The sequence below is a fragment of the Ranitomeya variabilis genome, chromosome 2 (assembly GCF_051348905.1).
Source record: "Ranitomeya variabilis isolate aRanVar5 chromosome 2, aRanVar5.hap1, whole genome shotgun sequence".
Lineage (NCBI taxonomy): Eukaryota > Metazoa > Chordata > Amphibia > Anura > Dendrobatidae > Ranitomeya > Ranitomeya variabilis.
This window is the reverse complement of record NC_135233.1, coordinates 558116708-558142937: the sequence shown is the minus strand read 5'-3', so window position 1 is coordinate 558142937 and position 26230 is coordinate 558116708. Positions and strand designations below refer to the sequence as shown.

Genomic DNA, 26230 nt, shown 5'->3' with positions numbered 1-26230 from the left:
GCCATCTTGGATCCGGGCACCTGCAGCGAGGAGGAGGTAAGAGACCCTCGCAGCAACGCGATCACATTGCGTTGCTCCGGGGGTCTCAGGGAAGCCCGCAGGGAGCCCCCTCCATGCGCGATGCTTCCCTATACCGCCGGCACACCGCGATCATGTTTGATGCCGGGGGTTAATGTGCCGGGGCCGGTCTGTGACCACTCCTGGCACATAGTGCCAGATGTCAGCTGCGATAGTCAGCTGACACCTGGCCGCGATCGGCCGCGCTCCCCCCGTGAGCGCCGCCGATCGCGCTGGACGTACTATCCCGTCGGTGGTCATACGGGCCCACCCCACCTCGACGGGATAGTACGTCCAATGTCAGAAAGGGGTTAAAGAGTTTGTCCACCAAGACAGCTGTTATCGGTATTTGCAGCTGCCAGACAGAAACACTTGTGGAGCTGGTTGTCTTTAGAGAAAAAGAGAGTAAAAGAGAAAGTGTCAGAGAGTGAGGAAAATACGAGAGAGAGATTTTTTTTCTTTTCTTAGCAGTTCGATTAGCCATTATTTTCAATGAGATTCGAGTTCTGGTAGACGGTCAAGACTGTTTAGTAACTGAACAGAACTTTCTAAAAAGTTCAGATCAGGTACCAGAACTTGAACTTCCACTGTACCGCCCATCGCTAGTCATCAATGAAAAGTAGTGGACAACTTCTTTAACAACTTTACCCACCATGGTGGTTTGCACATTAATTAACCAGCCAATTTTTACAATTCTTACCAGTGTTAATTTATGAGGTAATAACTCTGGAACATTTCAAATGATCCCATTGATCCTGAGACAGTTTTGTGATATATTGTACTTCATGATAGGGATATACTTTCTTCAATATAACTTGCATTTATTTGTGAAAAAAAACTAAAATTTGGCAAAAAAGTTAAAAAGATTTATCCTGAGTATGCCGATACCCAATATGAAGGAGAAAACTACTGTTTGGGTGCACGGCAGTGCTTGGAAGAGAAGGAGCAGCAATTGACTTTTTGAATGTAAAATTTGATGGAATCATTAGCGGATGCCATGTGCCATCTGGAGAGTTCCATATGTGCCTAAACAGGGGAAACTGTCATGATTCTCAATGGCGAGAGAACATAGCCCAGCATATATGAGAACTAGCTCTTGGAAGATGGAAACTATACTGACCATGAACTAAACCTGCCGCACAACTAGAAGTGGCCGGGTAGCATGCCTACGTTTTTTAACCCTAGATGCCCAGCGCCAGCCGGAGAACTACCTAATCCTAGCAGAGGAAAAGACAGTCCTGGCTCACCTCTAGAGAAATTTTCCCAAAAGGCAGACAGAGGCCCCCACATATATTGGCGGTGATTTTAGATGAAATGACAAACGTAGTATGAAAATAGGTTTAGCAAAATCGAGGTCCGCTTTCTAGATAGCAGGAAGACAGAAAGGACACTTTCATGGTCAGCAGAAAACCCTATCAAAACACCATCCAGAAATTCCTTTAAGACTCTAGCATTAACTCATAACACCAGAGTGGCAATTTCCGATCACAAGAGCTTTCCAGACACAGTAACGAAACAGCAGCTGTGAACAGGAACAAAATGCAAAAACACACAAGGACAAAAGTCCAACTTAGCTGGGAGTTGTCTAGTAGCAGGAACAAGCACAGAAGGCTTCTGATTACATTGTTGACCGGCAAGAAACTGACAGAGGAGCAAGGTTATATAGCGACTCCCACATCCTGATAGGAGCAGGTGAACAGAGGGGATGATGCACACAAGTTCAATTCCACAAGTGGCCACCGGGGGAGCCCAGAATCCAATTTCACAACAGGAAACCCCAAAAAGGTACCCCATTTTGAAAACTAGACCACTCAAGGAATATATGTAGATGTGTGGTAAGCACTTTGCACCCCAAAAAAAAAAATCACATTTTCCCCACAAAAATGTTTTCTAGCCCCAAATGTTGCAATTTTTAAGGGCAAAAGGAGAAATTGCACAGTAAAATTTGTTGTGCAATTTCTCCTCAGTACATCTAGACCTCATATGTTGGAGAAAACTGTGGTTTTGACGTATGGCAGGGCTTAGAAGGGAATGAGCGTCATTTGAATTTTTGAATGTAAGATTTGCTGAAATCACTAGTGGATGCCATGGACCCCACTTTAGAAACTAGACTCCTTAAGGAATGTATTTAGATGTGTGGTGAGCTCCTTGAACCCCCGAGTGCTTCACAGAAGTTTATAACATTGAGCCTTGAAAATAAAAAAAAAATCACATTTTCCCCACAAAAATGTTATTTTAACCCCATTTTTTTAATTTTCAAAAGGGTAACAGGAGAAATTGCACCATACAATTTGTTGTGCAATTTCTCCTGAGTATGACAACACCCAATATGTGGGGGGAAAATACTTTTGAGGCACAGTAGAAAGATCAGAAGGGAAGAGACATATTGGAGTTCATATTTTTTTGAAATGGTTGGAGGGTGCCAGGTCACATTGGCAGAGCCTCTGAGTAAACTTGAGCGACTTACTTTTTTAGGATCGAGTCGGGTTTCGCGAAACCCGACTTTGTCAAAAGTCGGGTGAGGTGAAATCAGCCGATTATTGCCAAAAGTCGGGGGCCGACTGAAACACGAAACCCAATGCAAGTCAATGGGGAACCAAAGTTGGCAGAGAGTGGAGGACAGGAAAACACCTACAGTGCCCATTTTACATAGTTACATAGTTACATAGTTATTAAGGTTGAAGGAAGACTTTAAGTCCATCTAGTTCAACCCATAGCCTAACCTAACATGCCCTAACATGTTGATCCAGAGGAAAGCAAAAAAAAACCATGTGGCAAAGAGTTAGCTCCACATTGGGGAAAAAAATTCCTTCCCGACTCCACCTACGGCAATCAGACTAGTTCCCTGGATCAACGCCCTATCAAGGAATCTAGTGTATATACCCTGTAACATTATACTTTTCAAGAAAGGCATCCAGTCCCCTCTTAAATGTAAGTAAAGAATCACTCATTACAACATCATACGGCAGAGAGTTCCATAGTCTCACTGCTCTTACAGTAAAGAATCTGCGTCTGTTATTATGCTTAAACCTTCTTTCCTCCAGACGTAGAGGATGCCCCCTTGTCCCCGTATCAGGTCTATGATTAAAAAGATCATCAGAAAAGTCTTACTGTGCACAGTATTCTAAGTGTGGTCGAACTAGTGACTTGTATAGAGGTAAAATTATGTTCTTCTCATGAGCATCCATGCCTCTTTTAATATATCCCATTATTTTATTTGCCTTTGTAGCAGCTGCCTGACACTGGCCACTGAATGTGAGTTTGTCATCCACCCATACACCCAAGTCTTTTTCATTGACGGTTTTGCCCAAAGTTTTAGAACTAAGCACATAGTTATACATCTTATTACTTCTACCCAAGTGCATGACCTTACATTTATCCCCATTAAAGCTAATTTGCCATTTATCAGCCCAAGCTTCTAGTTTACATAAATCATCCTGTAATATAAAATTGTCCTCCTCTGTATTGATTACCCTGCAGAGTTTAGTGTCATCTGAAAATATTGAAATTCTACTCTGAATGCCCACTACAAGGTCATTAATAAATATGTTAAAAAGAAGAGGGCCCAATACTGACCCCTGTGGTACCCCACTGCTAACCGCGACCCAGTCCGAGTGTGCTCCATTAATAACCACACTTTGTTTCCTATCCCTGAGCCAGCTCTTAACCCACTTACACATATTTTCCCCTATCCCCATTATTCTCATTTTATGTATCAACCTTTTGTGTGGCACCGTATCAAAAGCTTTTGAAAAGTCCATATACACTACATCTACTGGGTTCCCTTGGTCCAGTCCGGAACTTACCTCTTCATAGAAGCTGATCAAATTAGTCTGACATGAACGGTCCCTAGTAAACCCGTGTTGATACTGGGTCATGAGGTTATTCCTCTTCAGATACTCCAGTATAACATCCCTTAGAATTCCCTCCAGGATTTTACCCACAGTAGAGGTTAAGCTTACTGGCCTATAATTTCTGAGTTCAGTTTTTGTCCCCTTTTTGAATATTGGCACCACATTTGCTATACGCCAGTCCTGTGGTACAGACCCTGTTATTATGGACTCTTTAAAGATTAAAAATAATGGTCTGTCAATGACTGTACTTAATTCCTGCAGTACTCGGGAGTGTATCCCATCCGGGCCCGGAGATTTGTCAATTTTAGTGATTTTTAGACGCCGCCAAAAAATTGTAATGCCAAAAACATCAGTTCTTATTACTGAAGCTTGTCAATCTTAATTTACTTTATAATAATAGTTAGGCATTGAAAACTGGGGGTCATTTGGCTAAAGTTGTGGGGGGGTAGGGCTGGCTCAAGATTTTCTTGACCCAGGAGATGCGGAATACGTCACGGCGGTGGAGCAGGGAGAGGTAAGTATTTCAACTTTGCAAGTGCTGTGATCCTGAGCAAGCAGTCAGGGCAAAATCGTTGGCATTGTCTCATGGAAAAACAGCCGCACACTCAAAGCTTGAAGGTTTTATGTGAAAATTATACTCTTTAATAGTACAGACACCACCGAGTGCTTATTAGGTTTAGAAATAATGACGGGTACTTTAAGTTAGGGTTAACATTTCGACCAAGGCTGATCTTTGTCAAAACCACACTGAAAAACAAATATACAACGTAAGTTTTTGTTTTTGTTCAGCCTGCACCTTTTTTCTATGCAGAGTGCACCACATTACCTGTACTGCAACTGGATGGCATTGGCACTGGCACAGGGCCCCTCATAGTACGGTGGTGTGTTTGATGGCGGGTGGCGCCTCCCACCGGCAGAGACACTTTTGTGCACTATGAGGGGCCCTGTGCCAGTGACGTTACAAACGAGTATGCCCCCCGCCTGATGAAGGAACCTGCACTTTCATCTGCACCTTCCTCTTTGTCCCCGTGTAAGGTGGTATAGTATGCGGGAAGGGGAACCTGACTTTCAGCAGGGTCAGATTCTGGCTGTGTAGAGTGCAAGGGGAATGTAGTGGTCTGGGTCAATGTACCAGCAGACTCATCTAGTAGTGGCTGGGCAATGGGCAGGATGAGGAGGAAACACAGATATAGGCCCAAATAATAAAGTGGGCTAAATGCAGTTCAAAATTGGTAACAGGACTAACCAGGCAGCATTGCTTTGTTCAGCGGAGGACAACTGTAATGAGAGGCTGACACAGTGAGTAGGCCAAAATAAGTAAGTAGGCTAAATGCAGTTCAAAATTGGTAACAGGAATAACCAGGTGGCATTGCTTGGTTCAACGGAGGACAAAATATAACTTTTACTTATTTTTTTAAAAGCCTTAAGCTCACAATAAAAAGTGCAAGGTGCATAATACAAACAAACATACAGACAACTGTGAAAAATAGCACTGAAGATCCTTATCGGAAATATATAACCCTATAACCCTGATATTGAATCACAAACTGTTCAGAAATATTCAAATAGGGTACAACAGCGCAAAACCTCTATGGTAAGGCCATTAAATGGATTCTTGAGTGGGCCTAATAAGGTTACGGAACAATCCTGGGTAGACTGAATATTGATGTAATTTTGGCGAGTTTGAATCCGTTGTTGTACTCCAGACTGCAGTATATAAATGTGAATGGTTTCTACTGCTATACTGGGATTATAAAACCTCTTAGTGGTGTTACGATGACGGTACCCTAAGGTACCTGCTTTAGTGTTGATAATGATGTTCTATACCTATGCTATAAGGTATCAGTGACCATAGAGGTTTTGCGCTGTTGTACCCTATTTGAATATTTCTGAACAGTTTGTGATTCAATATCAGGGTTATAGGGTTATATATTTCCGATAAGGATCTTCAGCGCTATTTTTCACAGTTGTCTGTATGTTTGTTTGTATTATGCACCTTGCACTTTTTATTGTGAGCTTAAGGCTTTTAAAAAAATAAGTAAAAGTTATATTTTATCCATTATGAGTTCTTTATATAAGTTTTGGGATAATACCATCGGCTGATTAATATATTCAGCGGAGGACAATTGTAAGGAGTGGCTGACACAGTGAGTAGGCCAAAATAAGTAAGTGGGCTAAATGCAGTTCAGAATTGATAACAGGAATAACCCAGTGGCATTGCTTGGTTCAGCGGAGGACAATTGTAAGGAGTGGCTAACACAGTGAGTAGGCCAAAATAAGTAAGTGGGCTAAATGCAGTTCAAAATTGGTAACAGGAATAACCAGGCGGCACTGCTTGGATCAGCAAAGGACAATTGTAAGGAGTGGCTGACACAGTGAGTAGGCCCAAATAAGTAAGTGGGCTAAATGCAGTTCAAAATTGGTAACAGGAATAACCAGGCGGCATTGCTTGGTTCAGCGGAGGACAATTGTAAGGAGTGGCTGACACAGTGAGTAGGCCCTAATAATAAAGTAGGCTGCATGTCTGCCAATTTTTTTTTCAGAAATAACCAGGTGGCATAGCTAGGTACAGGGGCGGGCTCCTCTGCTGAGTAGCAGACAGTGGTAGCAGGCGCAACGTATTAACTGGTCTAAATGGAGGCCAGGGCCCCTGTATATTTTAACTATCATCTATCATTTCAACAAATTTGTATTGGCAGTGCATTGAAGGATTTAACAGCACAGACTACACAGTGGTGGAGCAGGGAGAGGTAAGTATTGCAAGTGGTAGAGCACTGTTCGAGCTGGGGGGGAACACTCTCTCGTGGGCTGCGGTACTGGCACAGGGCCCCTCATATTACGACAGTGTGTCTGACGTTGGTTGTGCACCACCACCATCAGAGACACTTCATTGTACTATAAGGGACCCTGTGCCAGTGCCGTCGCCCAAGAGTGGGCACACCCACCTGTCCAGGCAAACGGCACTCCCATGGGTGCTTGCGCCAGGTGGTGACCACGGCCCTGTGGGGGGAGTCAGCCCATTTAGGGAGGTATATAAATGGCCTATGGTGGACATTCAGCAGCTGCAAATGGAGGAATTGGAGAAGTCAGTAAGAGGAGGCCAAAAGCAAGACATTTTTCAGGCAAGCTATGTGTCAGCAGGGTAGGTGGGGCCAAATAATTTGAAATCCATAATTGGTTCATTTTAATGAAGGTCAGGATCATCAACATTTCGGGTAGCCAGACTTGTCCTTTTTTCGGTCAGTATTGAACCAGCAGCACTGAATACTCTTTCTGATAGCACACTAGCAGCAGGGCATGCGAGTTCCTGTAATGCATATTCTGCCAATTCAGGCCAGGTGTCTATTTTAGATGCCCAGTAATCAAAGGGGAATGACCTGTGAGGGAGAACATCTATAAGGGTGGAAAAGTAGTTCGTAACCATTCTGGACAAATGCTGTCTCCTGTCACTTTGAATCGATGCAGCAGTACCTGTCGTGCAGCGGTCGTTGCAAAATCACTCCACAACCTGGTCATAAAACCCCTCTGTCCAACGCCACTTTGGATTTGTGCACCTCTAACACCTTTGCCATGTTGCCCACTATGGCTCGTGTGAGAACCATCACTGCCGCTGTGTGCTGGGAATGCCTGTACCAAACAGTTTACAAGAGTTGCTTGTTTGGTAGCCAATATTTGCTCAAGGTTCTCATGTGGTGTCATGGCCGCTGCTCCTCCTGCTTCTGCCGCTGCTTCCTCCGCTACTTACCTCTCCAGGCGTCACGCTGTCGTTACTCCTGCTCCGCGGTCCGCTCTCTCGCTTCCTCCTCGCCACTCTGGACGCCTCGCCGCCATCTCTGACGCTGCTGTTCCCGGGGGTTCTGCTCCGTCTCCTTCCTTCCAGAGTCGCGTGCTTCCTCCGTCCTCCCTTGCAGCCACTAGGGGTCCTCAGCATGATGCACGTTCTCATCCTTTCTCCCGACCTGTGTCAGCTCCTTGCAAACCCCTTAGGTCGCGGGCGCACGCTCTTCCCTGCAGTTAACCCCTTCAGTTCCTTCCCAGCAGTCCCTGCCTCCCAATCAGTCTTCAGCACAGGATATATCAGGCAGTTCCGCCATTATGACGGCGCCTGATTATCGTGTGTATTCCATACATGCTTTTGGCCCGTTCCTTGTTCCGTCCAGGTTATTTGGCTTTGTTCTGTATTCCTGTTCCCCTCTGACTCAAGCATCGCTGTTACTCTGTCCTGTGCTTTTTCTCTCTTGAGCCGTCCCTCTTGCTTCCAGCTGTTGCGGCATCTGACTCCCTCCGGCCTGCTCCTCACAGTCCCTGTATAAGGGTTGTTCCCAGGCTCGCTCGCCTGTTGGATCCTCAGTGCCGTGACCCAGAAGGTCCACTCTTGTTCGCGTCTTCCCGACGTCACAGTATAATCAGGCCATGGACCCCGCTGGGTTCTCAGCCGTGACTCAAAAGGAATTACTTTTCCTACGAGAGAATCAGACCCGGATCATGTCCGTTATGAAATCAATGGATACCCGGCTGTCTGCTTTGCAATCGTCTGATCCCTGTAACGCATCTCTCTTGGCCGGACTCCAGCAGGAGCTCGCGCAGCAACGGGATACTCAGTCCCACATTACATGGCGTTCCTTGATAACCGTTTACTTGCGTTGCAGACCTCTCTGGCCGCAGCTGTTTCTGCTCCTCTGCGTGATCCTGTGCCTCATCCACTGCCTCGTTTGGGTAAACCCCCCAGATTTGCAGGAGATCCCAAACTGTGTTGAGGCTTCCTTAACCACTGCCGCCTACATTTCGAGCTCTTGCCTCAGCAATACCCTTCGGATAGAGCCAAGGTGGCATTTATTGTATCTCACCTCGAGGGGGAAGCTTTGGCCTGGGTGAATCCTTTGTGGGAGTGGGATGATCCGGTAGTTACTAACATCCAAAACTTTTTGGACACCTTTTGCAGGGTTTTCGATGAACCCGGGCGCTTGGCCTCCACCACCGAGTCCCTTTTCACTCTCCAACAGGGAACCCTCTCGGTCGGGCAATATGCCATCCGCTTCCGAACTTTATCTTCGGAGCTGGGGTGGAATAATGAGGCTCTGGTCGGGGCTTTCTGGAGGGGACTTTCGGGTAAAATTAAGGACAAGCTTGCTGGGCGGGATACTCCTACTGTTCTGGAGGACCTAATATCTCTGGCCACTTGAATTGATTTACGCTTCCAGGAACGCTCTCGAGAAGCGAGTAGGGATAAGAGATCTCCTAGGTTTAATCGTTTATCAGTTCCTAGTTCTACCAGTCCTTCCAGTGGTTCGGTTCCTGAACCCATGCAAGTTGACCGTATAAAGCTTTCGGAGCAACGTCGCAGGGATAGACTTGTGCAGGGGTTGTGCCTCTACTGTGGAGGAGCTAATCATTTCTTGCATTCCTGTACCGAGAGTGGGAAACTCATCCGCCTAGGCCAGGTAAGGGAGGCTTTCCTAGGTGACGTTAATTCCTCTCTGCCCCTTACTTTTTCAGTTGTTATCTCTTTAGGTCAGGAGCGTAAGTCCTTGGAGGCGTATGTGGACTCGGGTGCGGCTGACAATTTCATTCGTCAAGAGGAGGTGAACAAGTTCCAAATACCATTGGTGTCTCTTGAAAATCTGCATATTATTACTGCTGTGGATGGCAAACCGTTACCAGTTTCCGTTACTTCAGTTACACTCGAATTAGAGATGCAAGTAGGAGCCCTTCATCGGGAAAGAATCGCATTTTATGTTTTGCCAACTTGTCTCACGCCTTGCTCCTTGGTTTGCCCTGGCTCAGGACTCACGAGCCAGTTCTTGATTGGCGTTCCGGGGAGGTTCTTCGCTGGGGTCATTCCTGTCATGAACATTGTCTCCTGCCAGTTACCCCTTCTACTCCTTCTCGTGCTTCAATTGATCTTCCCGGTCTTCCCTCAGCATATCATTCTTTTTCTGACGTCTTTGACAAAAAAGAGACGGAGTCTCTTCCTCCACATTGGGCATATGATTGCCCCATCGAGCTTATTCCAGGAACCACGCGTCCCAGAGGAAGAACTTATCCTTTGTCTCCTACGGAAACCGCGGCTATGTCCGAATACATCAGAGAGAACTTAGCCAAAGGTTTAATCCGGAAATCTTCTTCCCCGGCTGGGGCAGGATTTTTCTTTGTTCGGAAAAAAGATGGATCCCTTCGGCCTTGCATTGATTACCGGGGCTTGAACAACATCACAGTCAAGAACAGGTATCCTCTTCCACTTATCCCAGAGCTCTTCAATCACCTGAGAGGGTCTCAAATCTTTTCCAAACTGGATCTGAGAGGAGCATATAATTTGGTCCGGATCCGCGCTGGAGACGAATGGAAAACTGCCTTTAATACTCGGGATGGCCATTATGAGTATTTGGTCATGCCCTTTGGTCTCTGTAACGCCCCGGCAGTCTTCCAAGAATTTGTTAATGAGATCTTTCAGGATCTTCTGTACTCCTGTGTGGTGGTATATTTGGATGACATCCTCATCTTTTCTCCTGATCTTTCCTCCCACAGAAAGAGTGTCCGTCTGGTCCTGCAACGTCTTCGGGAGAATCGTCTCTATGCACAAATTGAAAAATGTTTATTTGAACAAACCTCTTTGCCTTTCTTGGGCTATATTATTTCTGACTCTGGCTTGAAGATGGATCCTGAAAAATTGTCTTCCGTGCTTCAGTGGCTGCGTCCACTTGGAACTAAAGCCATTCAACGTTTCCTGGGTTTCGTAAATTATTACAGACAGTTTTTACCTTACTCTTCTTCTCTCACTAAGCCACTCACCATCCTTACCCGGAAAGGAACTAAACCTAACTCTTGGCTGTCAGAGGCTGAAGATGCCTTCATCGCCCTGAAACGGGCCTTCGCCACTGCACCTGTTCTGCACCGTCCTGTGGCCAGTAAGCCTTTCATTCTTGAGGTAGATGCCTCCTCCACAAGAGCCGGAGCAGTTCTCTCTCAAAAGTCAACCTCGGGTCGTCTAGTCCCCTGCAGGTTTTTCTCTAAATCCTTTTCTCCGGCTGAATGCAATTATACTATCGGGGAGCTTCTGGCCATTAAGATGGCTTTGGAGGAGTGGCGATATCTTTTGGAAGGGGCCGTTTATTCTTTTACAATATTCACCGACCACAAAAATCTTGCCTATATCCATTCGGCACAAAGACTTAATTCCAGACAAGCCAGATGGTCCTTGTTCTTTTCCCGCTTTGATTTCAAGCTTTATTTTCGACCGGGTGGCAAGAATACTAAGGCAGATGCACTTTCTCATTCTCAACAAACTAGAGAGTCAGAGGAGGTTCAGTCGCACATTATTGAGTAGCAAAATTCATCTCAGTAGCTCCCGTGAGTTTTCTTCCTGTCCCACCTGGAAAGACCTTTGTCCCGCAAGACAAAAGACTTGAGGTATTACTCTGGAGGGCACTCTCTAAGCTTCTGGGAATATCTCTGGATTACTCCTCCTCCTATCATCCACAAACCAATGGCCAGGTGGAGCGTATTAATCAGGTTCTAACTTCTTATCTATGCAACTTCACTAATGCTCATCAGGATGACTGGGTTGGTCTTCTTCCTTGGGCAGAGTTCGCTCATAACGATCATTCCAGCGAATCTACTTGCAAGTCTCCATTCTTTGTGGTTTATGGTCGGAATCCTAGTATGCCTCTTCCTTTGGCTCCTTCTTCCGGTGTTCCTGCTGATGATGTCCTTTCTCAGGAGTTTTCTCAAGTTTGGAGGGAGCCTAGGGATGCTCTCATTCAAGCTGCCTTCCGGATGAAAAAGCATGCGGACAAGAGGAGAAGGGATCTGCCTCCATACTATCCTGGCGACAAAGTGTGGTTATCTACTAAACATATTCGCTTGAAAATACCTTCCTACAAACTGGGTCCCCGGTTTATTGGTCCATTTGAGGTTCTTGGACGCATAAACAACGTGGTCTATAAATTGAGGTTGCCTGCTTCGCTTTGAGTCCCTAACGCCTTCCATGTTTTGCTCCTAAAACCAGTCATCCTTAAGTTTTCTTCCGTTCCTTCTGCTCTTCCTTTGCCGATAGGGGATGACAATAATTTTGAAATTAGAGATATCTTGGCCATGAAAAGGGTCAGAGGTAAATCCTTCTTTCTTGTCGATTGGAAGGGATTTGGTCCAGAGGAGAGGTCCTGGGAGCCCCGCGAGAACATTAATGCTCCACGTATTTTAAGGAAATTTTTGGCCAATCCGGGGAGGGGGAGTCTTAGAAGGGGGGGTACTGTCATGGCCGCTGCTCCTCCTGCTTCTGCCGCTGCTTCCTTCGCTTCTGCCGCTACTTACCTCTCCAGGCGTCGCGCTGTCGTTACTCCTGCTCTGGGGTCCGCTCTCTCGCTTCCTCCTCGCTGCTCTGGATGCCTCGCCGCCATCTCTGACGCTGCTGTTCCTGGGGGTTCTGCTCCGTCTCCTTCCTTCCAGCATCGCATGCTTCCTCCGTCCTCCCTTGCAGCCACTAGGGGTCCTCAGCATGCTGCACGTTCTCATCCTTTCTCCTGACCTGTGTCAGCTACTTGCAAACCCCTTAGGTCGCGGGCGCACGCTCTTCCCTGCAGTTAACCCCTTCAGTTCCTTCCCAACAGTCCCTGCCTCCCAATCAGCCTTCACCACAGGATATAGCAGGCAGTTCCGCCATTATGGCGGCGCCTGATTATCATGTGTATTCCATACATGCTTTTGGCCCGTTCCTTGTTCCATTCAGGTTATTTGGCTTTGTTCTGTAATCCTGTTCCCCTCTGAGTCAAGCATCGCTGTTACTCTGTCCTGTGCTTTTTCTCTCTTGAGCCGTCCCTCTTGCTTCCAGCTGTTGTGGTATCTTACTCCCTCGGGCCTGCTCCTCACAGTCCCTGTATAGGGGTTGTTCCCAGGCTCGCTCGCCAGTTGGATCCTCAGTGCCATGACCCAGAGGGTCCACTCTTGTTCACGTCTTCCCGACGTCACATGTGGCATGATATTTTGTAATTTTCCATTATATCGTGGATCCAGGAGGCAGGCCAACCAGTAGTCGTCATCGGTCATCATTTTGATAATGCGGGGGTCCCTTTTTAGGATATGCAAGGCATATTCAGCCATGTGGGCCAATGTTCCACGTGTCAATTCACTGCTTGTGTTGGGTTGAGGAGGACTTTCTTGCAAATCAACATCATTTGTGTCCCGCAAAAAAACCTTGTACCTGACCTTGCAACGCCACCAGTTTCTATTGCCCCCTGAGAAGCATCCTCCTGCCATAAATATTCATCCCCATCATCCTCCTCCTCCTCTTCATCAGCCACCTCATCCAGGAGAGTTCCCTGAGCTGAAAATGGCTGACTGTCATCAAGGCTTCCCTCCTCTTCGGCTGCAGACGCCTGCTCCTTTATGTGAATCAAACTTTGCATCAGCAGACACATTAGTGGGATGCTCATGCTTATGATGACGTTGTCTGCACTTGCCAGCCATGTGCATTCCTCAAAACACTGAAGGACTTGACAGAGGTCTTGTAGCTTCAACCACTGCACATCAGTCAACTCCATGTCTGCCATCCAAGTGCCTGCCCGTGTATGTGTATCCTCCCACAAATAAACTACAGCACGCCTTTGTTCGCACAGCCTCTGAAGCATGTGCAGTGTGGAGTTCCACCTTGTTGCAACATCGATTATTAGGCGGTGCTGGGGAAGATTCAGCATACGGCTGGATTGTACGGGTGACCGGCGGATGTGCGAGCAAAGTCTTCGCACCTTCAGGAACAGGGCTGGTAACCCTGGATAATTTTTCAGGAAGCACTGCACCACCAGGTTCAAGGTGTGAGCCAGGCAAGGTATGTGTTTCAGTTCTGAAAGGGCTATGGCAGCCATAAAATTCCTTCTGTTATCACTGACTACCTTGCCTGCCTCAAGATGTACACTGCCCAGCCATGATTGAGTTTCTTGCCAGTACTTCGGCGGTGTGTCTGTTGTCGCCCAAACACTTCATTTGTAACACAGCCTGCTGACGCTTACTACTAGCTGTTCGATAATGGGACACTTAGTGTGCAACACTGGCAGCTGCGGATGGAGTGGTCATGCGACTGCGCTCTGTGGACGAGCTTTCACTTCTGGAGGAGGAGGAGGGGTGGCAAACGCCTACAGCCAACTGTTTCCTAGACTATGGGCTAGGCAGAACTGTCCCATTATGGCTGTCCCCTGTGGACCCTGCATCCACCACATTAACCCAGTGTGCCGTGATGGATACGTAACATCCCTGGACATGCCTACTGGTCCATGCATCTGTTGTGAGGTGCACCTTTCCACTGACTGATTGCCTCAGTGCATGGACAATGCGGTCTTCGACATGCTGGTGGAGGGCTGGGATGGCTTTTCTCGCAAAGAAATGCCAACTGGGTAGGTCATAGTGTGGTACTGCGTAGGCCATCAGGTCTTTGAAAGCGTTGCTTTCAACCAACCGGTAAGGCATCATCTCTAACGAGATTAGTCTAGCAATGTGGGCTTTTAAACCCTGTGTACGCATATGAGAGGATGAGTACTTTCTTTTCCTAATGAGAGTCTCTTGTAGGGTGAGCTAGACTGGAGAGCTGCATATTGTGGAACTAGCGGTGGTGGTGGTGGTGGTGGACATGGTGGATTGAGAGAGGGTTGGTGATGGTATTCTTGATGTTGGCCTACATACAGTGTTTCCTACCAATAACCTTGTGATTCCCTGACTGCTTTGGCCTTGCGACGATACCTCCACATTTGCTGCTGGTGGCGTCCTAACCGGTGGGCTTACAGTGAGGGAAGCAATGTAGCGTTGCTGACTACCTTCATTCTGAGGAGGTGAACCAACGGTGCGTGACGTTTGGTAGTTAGTCCAGGCTTGCAATTGCATGCTGGTTAAATGTCTACGCATGCACGTTGTATTTAAATTTTGAAGATTCTTCCCTCTGCTAAAGGTCTTTAAGCATTTCTTACAGATAACTTTGCACTGATCATTCAGATCTTGGTTAAAAAATTGCCACACTGCACTCTTCCTACTATCGAATACCTTTTCAGGCATTGCACGCTGTGCTACTTTTACTGGATGGCTACGCTGTCCTAAAACTGTTTTTGTTTTTGACACACATTTTTGGCCTGATACGGGCCAGCCAGATGACAGCTGTTGAGATGTAGATCGCTGCTGCGGATCATCCTCCTCCTCTTTTGAGCTTCTGGCAGCGGCACCCTCTTCCCCCTATGGCTGCCAATCTGGGTCAACAACTGGGTCATCTATTACCTTCTCTTCAATGTCATGTGCACCTTCCTCTATGTCACCATGTAAGGTGCTATAGCATTTGGGACGGGGCAACAGTCTCATCAGGGTCAGATTGTGGCTCAGTACACTGTGAGGGCAATGTAGTGATCTGAGTCAATGGAACAGCATAATAATCTAGCTGTGGCTGTGCATCAGTGCACTCCATGTCCGATTCATCTTGTAATGAGCTGTTAACAATTTCCCTTTCTAACTCAGGCACGGTATGTGTAAAGAGCTCCATGGAGTAACCTGTAGTGTCACCTGACGCATCCTTCACTTTTGGTTTTGGTGAATGACACAAGGAAATGTCTTGTTCCTGACCAGGAGAATCCACTGACGACTCGCTGCTTTTATATTTGGAACTTTCTGAAGAGGAGGTGTAAGAACTAGAGGCTGAGTCAGCAATGAAAGCCAAAACTTTTTCCTGCTGCTCCGGCTTTAAAAGCTGTTTTCCTACTCCCAGATAAGGGAGCCTTCGAGGCCTTGTGTAGGCAGACGATGACGCTGGTTCAACACCTCCAGCCTTAGGTGCTATTTTGCTTTTCCCACTGCCACCAAATGCTCCACCACCACCACCACCACCACCATCAGTACCAGCTGGCAATGACCGCCCACCGCCTCTTCCACCAGACTTCCTCATTTTTGGGAAAATGTAACCAAAATAACAACCGTTATATGGTACTGTAAAACAAGGTAGAAGGTGTATATAAACTTGTTGAGAATTTAAATCTCCCTTTTTATTTTGGGGAGACTGAACCACAACTCAGGCCCAGTGTATTTTACAACGCAATGTGAGTGGCAGCAAGTGGCTGGCTGATACACGAGAAACTAAGAGGACTGAGGTATATCCACTTTGTGCGAATTTGAATCTCACTTTTTTTGGGGGGAGACTGAACCCAAACACAGGCCCAGTGTATTTTACAACGCAATGTGAGTGGCAGCAAGTGGCTGGCTGATATACGAGAAACTAAGAGGACTGGGGTATATCCACTTTGTGAGAATTTGAATCTCACTTTTTTGGTGGGGAGACTGAACCCAAACTCAGGCACAGTGTATAAAACAACACAATGTGAGTGGCAGCAAGTGGCTGGCTGATATATGAAAAAATACAAGGACTGTAGTACAATTTCAATCTCCCTACAATGATCTCAGGACAAGTATGGCAGCAATAAAAAGGACTGTGCAGAAAGGAGCAACAGGATTTTTGCTTTTAAAAAAGCAGTTGGTTTGCACAGCAGCAGTGCAAACAGCAATGCAGCTATCAGGGAGCCTTATAAGGCAGCCCAATAAGCTACAGAGCTGATGCACAAAAGATATAGCCTCCACTGTCCCTGCAAAAAAAGTTGGTGTTGGACAGTGGAAATCGCTACAGCACGTCCCTTTATAGCCCCTGTGATGCTGCAGAAAGCAAGCCAATCAGTGTCATGCCCTTCTCCAAGATGGTGGGGACCGAGACCTATGTCATCACGCTGCCCACACTCTGCATCCTCCTTCATTGGCTGAGAAATGGCGCTGAATGCGTCATAAGAAACGCGACTTTGGCGAGAAGATCGCCGAACGCATGGCAGATCCCACACTAGGATCGGGTCGGGTTTCATGAAACCCGACTTTGACGAAAGTCGGCAATTTTTGAATTTGTCCGATCCGTTTCGCTCAACCCTACCCCTGAGGTGCCAGAATGACAGAAACCCCATATATGTGAACTAATTTTAAAAACTACACCCCCAAAATTAATTCATCTAGGGGTATAATGATCGTATTGACACAATGTGTGCCTCACAGAATTTTATACCATTGAGCGGTGAAGAAAGAATACATTTAATTTTTTCCACTAAAATGTTGTTTTAGCCCCAAGTTATCCATTTTTCTGAGGGCTAATAGGAAAAAATGGACATCAGTTTGTTGTAAATAATTTCTCCTGAGTTCATCAATACTCTAAATGTAATCAGGAAAACTTTTCAGGCACAGTGCAAAGCTCAGAAGAGAAGGAACACCATATTATAGTGCAGATTTTACTTTTATGGTTTGCGGGTGCCATGACCCACTGGGAGAACCCCTGTGGTGCCAGAAAAGCATAACCTCCCATAAATGACCCCATTTTACAAACTACACCTCTCAAAGAATTCATCTAGAGGTGCAGTGATCATATTGACACCACGTGTGTGTCACAGAATCTTATACCATTGTGCAGTGAAGAAAAAATAATTACATTTTTACCACCAAAATATTATTTTAGCCCCAGAATTTATATTTTCATACTAGAAGTAGGTAAAATGGCACCAAATGTCTCTCAATTTCTACTGAATGTGGCAATATGCCATATGTGGCTGAACAATACTGTTGAGCCACACGGCGAGATTTGAGAGGGATGGAGCGCTATTTGCCTTCTGGAGCGCAGATTTTCCTAGAATAGTTTGTAGACTCCATATACATAGTCACTAAGTGCTAGAAGAGCAGATTAAACTTCTTTGTGAATTTATTTAAAGGTGTAGTGACAAATTTTACTCCATGAGTGTTTTTTTTTAGAAACAAGCAGCAGTGGATGTTGCTGAGTAAAAATTGCAAAGTTTTGTTGTAGTGACCAGTACATTATAGTGACCAGTACATTTTGCCCAGCTCATACTTCTTAGAGACACATCTGTAAATCAGGCAGGCTCTCATCGCTACAGAAATGCCAAATATGCTATATGTGGTTTATGCAGACTGGGGTTCAGAATGGAAAAAAGCATTTGGATTTCTAAGATTGGAACTTGCTGAATTTCTTTTGGAGAGTGAAGAGCAATTTTGCTTTTCCAGAGTCATTGTACATCTAGTTACGTGGAAGTCCTTTATATATCCGTTAACAGATGACGGACCTGAGTGGCGACTTGTTTTTTTGTGTATTGAGTTGAAGCTTTTATTGTGAACATATTATATAACACTTGGGATCACATTTATCTTGTGCTCTACGCTGAGCACTTACATTGGGGTTCACATCTCAGTATTTGAGTGACGTGATTCAGATGAAACTCCCGAGAGATCCATTCACTATAATGAGGCAACAAAGTTACTCTTCTTTTTAGAAGTGCACAGAATGATGGCCGACTGCACTTTTATACACGCTGGATCACAGGCCAGACGGCATCCACAGTGCCTTCATCTGCCTCATTATATGGAATCTTTCATCTGAATCACGTATTTCTGAAATTTACATGGAAACCCAAGTGTAAGCGCTCAGCGTAGAGCGCAGGATAAATTTGCGCCGAGTCTTACTCTGATCTTTGGGAAACAGAATAAACAAATCAACCGCAAGTGAAGAATTGTTTTTATTTTTTACGCAGTTCATCGTGGGGTATAAGAGATTAGACAACTTTATTCTTCAGGTCAGTGCGATTACAATATCAGATTTATATCAGGTTTTTATGTTTGGCTGCTGTCACATACTAAAAGACGCTATTTAATGTAAACATACATCGCCGTATTTTGGGAGCTATAATTTTTTCCATATTTTGGCCTACAGTCATGTGAGAGCTTATTTTGTGAAGAAAGAGTTGATGTTTTTATTGGTACCATTTTCGAGCTCATGACATGTTTTGATTTTTGGGAGGCAGAATGAACAAAAAACAGCAAATCAGGATTTTTTTTTTCAATGTTGTTCTGCGTGTGGTAAAATTAATCAGACAACTTTATTCTTTGGATCAGTAGGACTACAGCAATACCACATTTATATTTTTTATGTTTTGGTGCTTTTACACAACAAAAACTATTTTATAGAAAAAATAATTATGTTTGCATTGATTTTATTCTGAGAGCTATAACTTTTTTATTTTTCCACTGAAGGCTTGTTTTTGAAGGACAAAATTACATTTTCAGCAGTACAGTATTTATTTATATTTGTCTTTTTGATTGCATTTTATTCCACTTTTTGTTCATAAGTATGATAATAAAGCACTGTTTGTTTTTTTTACGGTGATCAATAAAGGAATAGTTTTATAAGTTGGATTGTTCCAGATGTGGCGTACCAAATATCCAAATAAGTGTGCTTTTGTGGTTTATATTCTTTTTCCATAAAATTATTTATTTATGGGTACAACATAATTGTTATTATTAACCCCTTTACCCCCAAGGGTGGTTTGCACGTTAATGATCGGGCCAATTTTTACATTTCTGACCACTGTCTCTTTATGAGGTTATAACACCAAAACGCTTCAACGGATCTTAGCGATTCTGAGATTCTTTTCATGTAACATATTGTACTTCATGATAGTGGTAAAATTTCTTTGATATAACTTGTGTTTATTTGTGAAAAAAATGGAAATTTGGCGAAAATTTTGAAAATTTAGCAATTTTCCAACTTTGAATTTTTACTCTGTTAAACCAGAGAGTTATGTGACACAAAATAGTTAATAAATAACATTTCCCACATGTTTACTTTACATCAGCACAATTTTGGAAACAATTTTTTTTTTCTAGGAAGTTATAAGGGTTAAAATTTGACCAGCAATTTCTCATTTTTACAACAAAATTTACAAAACCATTTTTTTTAGGGACCACCTCACATTTGAAGTCATTTTGATGGGTCTATATGGCAGAAAATACCCAAAAGTGACACCATTCTGAAAACTGCACCCCTCAAGGTGCTCAAAACCACATTCAAGAAGTTTATTAACCCTTCATGTGCTTCACAGCAGAAGAAGCAACATGGAAGGAAAAAATTAACATTTTACTTTTTAGTCACAAAAATGATCTTTCAGCAATAATTTTTTAAATTTCCCAATGGTAAAAAGAGAAAATGGACCTTAAAAGTTGTTGTCCAATTTGTCCTGAGTACGATGATCCCCCACATGTGGGGGGAACCACTGTTTGGGTGCATGGCAGGGCTCAGAAGGAAAGGAGCATCATTTGACATTTTCAAGCTAAAATTGGCTGGAATTGAGATCGGACGTCATGTCGCGTTTGGCGAGCCTCTGATGTGCCTAAACAGTAGAAACCCCCCACAAGTGACCCCATTTTGGAAACTAGACCCCCTAAGGAACTTATCTAGATGTGTTGTGAGCACTTTTATCCCCCAAGTGCTTCACAAAAGTTTATAACGCCCTGGCGTGAAAATAAAAAATCCTATTTTTTCCACAAACATGATCGTTTAGTCCCCAATTTTTTATTTTCTCAAGGGACACAGGAGAAATTGGACCACAAACATTGTTGTCCAGTTTGTCCTGAGTACGCTGATACCCTATATGTGGGGGGAAACCACTGTTTGGGTGCATGACAGGGCTCAGAAGGAAAGGAGCGCCGTTTGACATTTTCAAGCTAAAATTGGCTGGAATTGAGATTGGATGCCATGTCGTGTTTGGCGAGCCCCTGCTGTGCCTAAACAGTGGAAACCCCCCACAAGTGACCCATTTTGGAAACTAGACCCCCTAAGGAACTTATCTAGATGTGTCGTGAGCACTTTTATCCCCAAGTGCTTTATGAAAGTTTATAACGCCCCGGCGTGAAAATAAAAATTCCTATTTTTTCCACAAACATGATCGCTTAGTCCCCAATTTTTTATTTTCTCAAGGGTAACAGGAGAAATTGGACCCCAAAAGTTGTTGTCCAATTTGTCCGGAGTATGCTAATACCCAATATGTGGGGGGGAACCACTGTTTGGGTGCATGGCAGGGCTCAGAAGGAAAGGAGTGCCGTTTGACATTTTCAAGCTAAAATCGGCTGGAATTGAGATCGGACGCCATGTCACGTTTGGCGAGCCCCTGATGTGCCTAAACAGTGGAAACCCCCCCACAAGTGACCCCATTTTGAAAACTAGACCCCCTAAGGAACTTATCTAGATGTGTTGTGAGCACGTTTATCCCCCAAGTGCTTTACAAAAGTTTATAACGCCCGGGCGTGAAAATAAAAATTCCTGTTTTTTCCACAAATATGATCGCTTAGTCCCCAATTTTTTATTTTCTCAAGGGTAACAGGAGAAATTGGACCCCAAAAGTTGTTGTCCAATTTGTCCGGAGTATGCTGATACCCCATATGTGGGGGGAACCACTGTTTGGGTGCATGGCAGGGCTCAGAAGGAAAGGAGTGCCGTTTGACATTTTCAAGCTAAAATTGGCTGGAATTGAGATCGGACGCCATGTCATGTTTGGCGAGCCCCTGATGTACCTAAACAGTGGAAACCCCCCCACAAGTGACCCCATTTTGGAAATGTGACCCCCTAGGGAACTTAGCTAGGTGTGTGGTGAGAATTTTGAACCTCCAAGTGCTTTACTAAAGTTTATGACGCCCGGCGTGAAAATAAAAATTCTATTTTTTCCCCACAAAAATGATTTCTCAGTCCCCAATTTTTTATTTTCCCAAGGGTAACAAGAGAAATTGGACCCCAAAAGTTGCTGTCCAATTTGTTCTGAGTACGCTGGTACCCCATATGTGGGAAAAAACTCTTTGGGCACTTCGGGAAGGGAAGCGGTGACGATTTGGAATGCAGACTTTGATGGACTGGTCCTGAGGGCATCATGTTCCGTTTGCAGAGCCCCTGATGTGCCTAAACAGTAAAAAAAAAAACACAAGTGACATCATTTTGGAACCTAGACCCCCAAGGAACTTACTTAGATGTGCCCCCTCTTTGGAACTAATCTACTGGTTCCTGTTAAGTAAATTAGTAGTGCATGGAGGTGTGGTACAATTTGAAGCAGTCCTTCATACACAGGCCAGGTTTGTCGGGGCAGGTGTCACATTGATAGATGGTGTCCTTGCGTACTCCTCTTTTGTAGCACACTCGGCACCTTTTTTGCGGCTTACCTTTGCTATCAGTTGGCGAGACCACCCCCGGAAAATGCTGACCTGGTACAATATGAGCACCCTCAGTTCCGGAAGTACTGGAGCCCGCTCCTTCCCTCGTGCCAAACATCAGGGCCTTAACCTCTACCTCCTGGAACTGAAGGTACGACGTATCAGTGTGTCGTGCACATCGTGACAGCAGGAAAGCGTTGAGCATTGCCATTTGTACGATGTACACCGACAGCTTTTTGTACCACACCTTGGCCTTCCTCAAAGCACTGTACGGTTGGAGGAGTTGATTGGAGAGATCAACGCCCCCCATGTTTTTGTTGTACCCCAGTACACAGTCCGGTTTGCAGACCTGTGTAGAGGTACCCCGTACACTGCTGAGGGCACTGCCATCACTGTGTATGGTGGTCAAGAGAAGGACATCCCTCTTGTCCTTGTATTTGACCACCAGCAGGTGGTCGCTACATTGGGCTTTGCTCTCACCTTTTCTGAGCATCTGCCCAAGTAGCGTCTTCGGGAGGCCTCTCTGATTTTTGCAGACAGTCCCGCAGGCTGCGGTACCTCGCACAGAGAGGGATTTGTAGAGTGGGATGCTGGAATAAAAGTTATCGGTGTAGAGGTGATAACCTTTATCCAGCAGTGGGTGCACCAAATCCCACACAATTTTCCCACTCACTCCCAGGATAGAAGGACACTCAGGCGGTTTAATCCTGCTGTCCTTCCCTTCATACACTCTAAAGCTGTAGGTGTACCCTGAGGTACTCTCACACAGCTTGTAGAATTTGATTCCGTACCTGGCCCTCTTGTTGGGCAGGTATTGACGGAATCTGAGCCGCCCCTTAAAATGAACCAAGGACGTCCCTGTTGGGCACGTACACTTCAGCAAACTTTTTGCTGAAGTGTTCGATGACCGGCCGAACTTTGAACAGACGGTCAAAATTGGGGTCATCTCGTGCGGGACACCATGCATTATCGTTGTAATGCAGGAACTTATGGATGGCCTCAAAACGCGTCCGAACCATGACCATTCGGAACACTGGAGTGTTATATAAAATATCTACACTCCAATATTGCCGAATTTCTGGCTTCTTCACGATCCCCATGTGGAGGACCAGGCCCCAAAACTGCATCATTTCAACTGCGTCTACAGGAGGCCAGTTAGAAAATGATGAACCGGGGTTTTGCTCCAAAAATTGCTGAGCATACAAATTAGTTTGTCCACCATGATGTTAATAAAATCCTCAGAGAAAAAGACTTTAAAAAATTCTATTTCTGTGAGGCCGGTGGTGTCAAACTTGATTCCTGATTCTGCCACAAAATCAGGAATCAGTGGCTCATAATTTTTGAGGGGCGAGGTCTATATGGGGTCCAAAGAGGGGCGCGCTGGTTCATCTTCAGGAGTGGGCGCTGCCTCATCTTCTCTCCTGGGGCGTCTGTGTGGCGGTTCCGCAGGACCCGAGGAGGAAGATGAGGAGGAGGAAGAGGATGAAGAATCTGAAGAGTAAAGGAATGTGGGATCCTCTCCCTCGCTATCAGTGTCAGAGGCAAGGAAAGAATATGCCTCCTCCGCTGAATAGTGCTGCTGGGACGAACGGGACATTTTTTTGTCAGTATGGTGCATGGGTGTAATTTATTGGTAACTATGTGTACGTGTGGGGGGGGATAGTGTTTGGTGCAAACTATTCTGAAAAGAAAAAGCTAAAGGAAAAAAAGCAAATAGGAAAAAAAAAATACCCGTGAAAGGAAAAGTCTAAAACAGCAGGCCCTAGCTCTGATAAGTGAACTGCGTCACTTATCAAAGTTCGGCGGCTGCTGGGTGTGTGAATGGGGATGTGAAAAAAAAAACGGCAGGCACGAGAGCTCTGATAAGTGAACCGCGTCACTTATCAAAGTTCGGCGGTGGCGGCGGCTGGATGCGCGGACGGGGATGTGGAAAAAAAAAACGAAAGGCACGGGTTTAGACGCAGCACCTGGGTGTGCGGACGGGGATGTGGTAAAAAAAATAAATAAATGAAAGGCACGGGTTTAGACGCAGCGGCTGGGTGCGCGGACGGGGATGTGGAAAAAAAACAAAACAAAAGGCACGGGTTTGGACGCAGCGGCTGGGTGCACGGACGGGGATGTGGAAAAAAAAAGAAAGAAAAGGCACGGGTTTAGACGCAGCGGCTGGGTGCGCGGACGGGGATGTGGAAAAAAAAAAGAAATGAAAGGCACGGGTTTAGACGCAGCGGCTGGGTGCACGGACGGGGATGTGGAAAAAAAAAAGAAACGAAAGGCATGGGTTTAGATGCAGCGGCTGGGTGCGCGGACGGGGATGTGGAAAAAAAACAAACAAACGAAAGGCACGGGTTTAGACGCGGCGGCTAGGTGCGCGGACGGGGATGTGGAAAAAAAAGAAATGAAAGGCACGGGTTTAGACGCAGCGGCTGGGTGAGTGGACGGGGTTGTGGAAAAAACAAAGAAACGAAAGGCACGGGTTTAGACAGCGGCTGGGTGAGCAGACAGGGATGTGGAAAAAAAAAAGAAACGAAAGGCACGGGTTTAGACAGTGGCTGGGTGCGCGTACGGGGATGTGGAAAAAAAAAGAAACGAAAGGCACGGGTTTAGATGCAGCGGCTGAGTGCGCGGACGGGGATGTGTAAAAAAAAAAAAAAAAACGAAAGGCACGGGTTTAGACACAGCGGATGGGTTCTTGGATGGGGATGTGGAAAAAAACCCCGAAAGGCACGGGTTTAGACGCAGCGCCTGGGTGCGCGGATGGGGATGTGGTAAAAAAAATAAATAAATGAAAGGCACGGGTTTAGACGCAGCGGCTGGGTGCGCGGATGGGGATGTGGAAAAAAAAAAGAAAGGAAAGGCATGGGTTTAGACGCAGCGGCTGGGTGTGCGGACGGGGATGTGGAAAAAAACAAAAAAAACGAAAGGCACGGGTTTAGACGCGGCGGCTGGGTGCGCGGACGGGGATGTGGAAAAAAAAAGAAATGAAAGGCACGGGTTTAGACGCAGCGGCTGGGTGCGCGGACGGGGATGTGGAAAAAAAAACAAAACAAAAGGCACGGGTTTAGACACAGCGGCTGGGTGCGCGGACGGGGATGTGGAAAAAAAAAAGAAATGAAAGGCACGGGTTTAGACGCAGCGGCTGGGTGAGCGGACGGGGATGTGGAAAAAAAAAAAAAGATACGAAAGGCATGGGTTTAGCCGTAGCGGCTGGGTGCGTGGACGGGGATGTGGAAAAAAAAAAAGAAACGAAAGGCACGGGTTTAGACGCGGCGGCTGGGTGCGTGGACGGGGATGTGGAAAAAAAAAGAAACGAAAGGCATGGGTTTAGACGCAGCAGCTGGGTGCGCGGACGGGGATGTGGAAAAAAAACGAAAGGCACGGGTTTAGATGCGGCGGCTGGGTGCGCGGACTGGGATGTGGGAAAAAAAAAGAAATGAAAGGCACGGGTTTAGACGCAGCGGCAGGGTGCGCGGACGGGGATGTGGAAAAAAAGAAAAGAAAGGTACGGGTTTAGACGCGGCGGCTGGGTGCGCGGACGGGGATGTGGAAAAGAAATGTGAGCACGAGTGTTGATCGGTGAACTGCGTCACCAATCAACGCTCGGCGGCGCTAAGAGGGGTGAAAAAAAAAAGCGAGCATGAGTGTTGATCGGTGAACTGCGTCACCAATTAATGCTCGGCGGCTGCTAAATTTGGGCACGGACAGACGCAGTGCAAAGTGGGGGTGGAGGGGGAAGGGGGGATGGAGTGGGGGGAAGAAAGATTGGGCCGGGATCGGGGATGAACACTAAAGTTTGTAGTCTTCTTTCTTCTTTCTTGTCTTCTTTCTTTTTTTTAGCAAGAATTATGGTGTCACAGGCTACTGTGGCACCACAAGTCTCAGCACAGGAGGGGGATCTGTCAGCGTGACCGCTCTGCAGGAACCCTCAACAAGTGTGAGGATTCCTGCAGAGCAGTCAGACAGGTCAGGGGCAGGTGAGACAGGTCACAGAGCAGTCACATCGCTGCTGTGACCTGTGATTGGTGGGATCGATGATCACATCGATCCCACCAATCAGGGGAGGCCCTGGTGACGCTGGTGTTGCTAGGCACCAGCCTATGATCGGAGCTCACAGGGCATGACGTACTATCCCGTCGGTGGTCATACGGGCCCACCCCACCTCGACGGGATAGTACGTCAGATGTCAGAAAGGGGTTAAAAAAATATATTTTTACAACATTTTTTTTTTTTCTACTTTGTCCCACTGTGGGAATTTCCCTTTCTGCAGTCTGATCACAGTTATAAGGTACAGC

General features: G+C 45.9%; 1 long non-coding RNA gene across 1 annotated transcript in view; it reads right to left on the bottom strand.

The window, feature by feature from the left end:
• The window catches only part of LOC143809713 (uncharacterized), a 484828-nt gene that overhangs the window by 48559 nt on the left and 410039 nt on the right, over positions 1–26230 (bottom strand). The gene's annotated exons all lie outside the window — the stretch shown is intronic.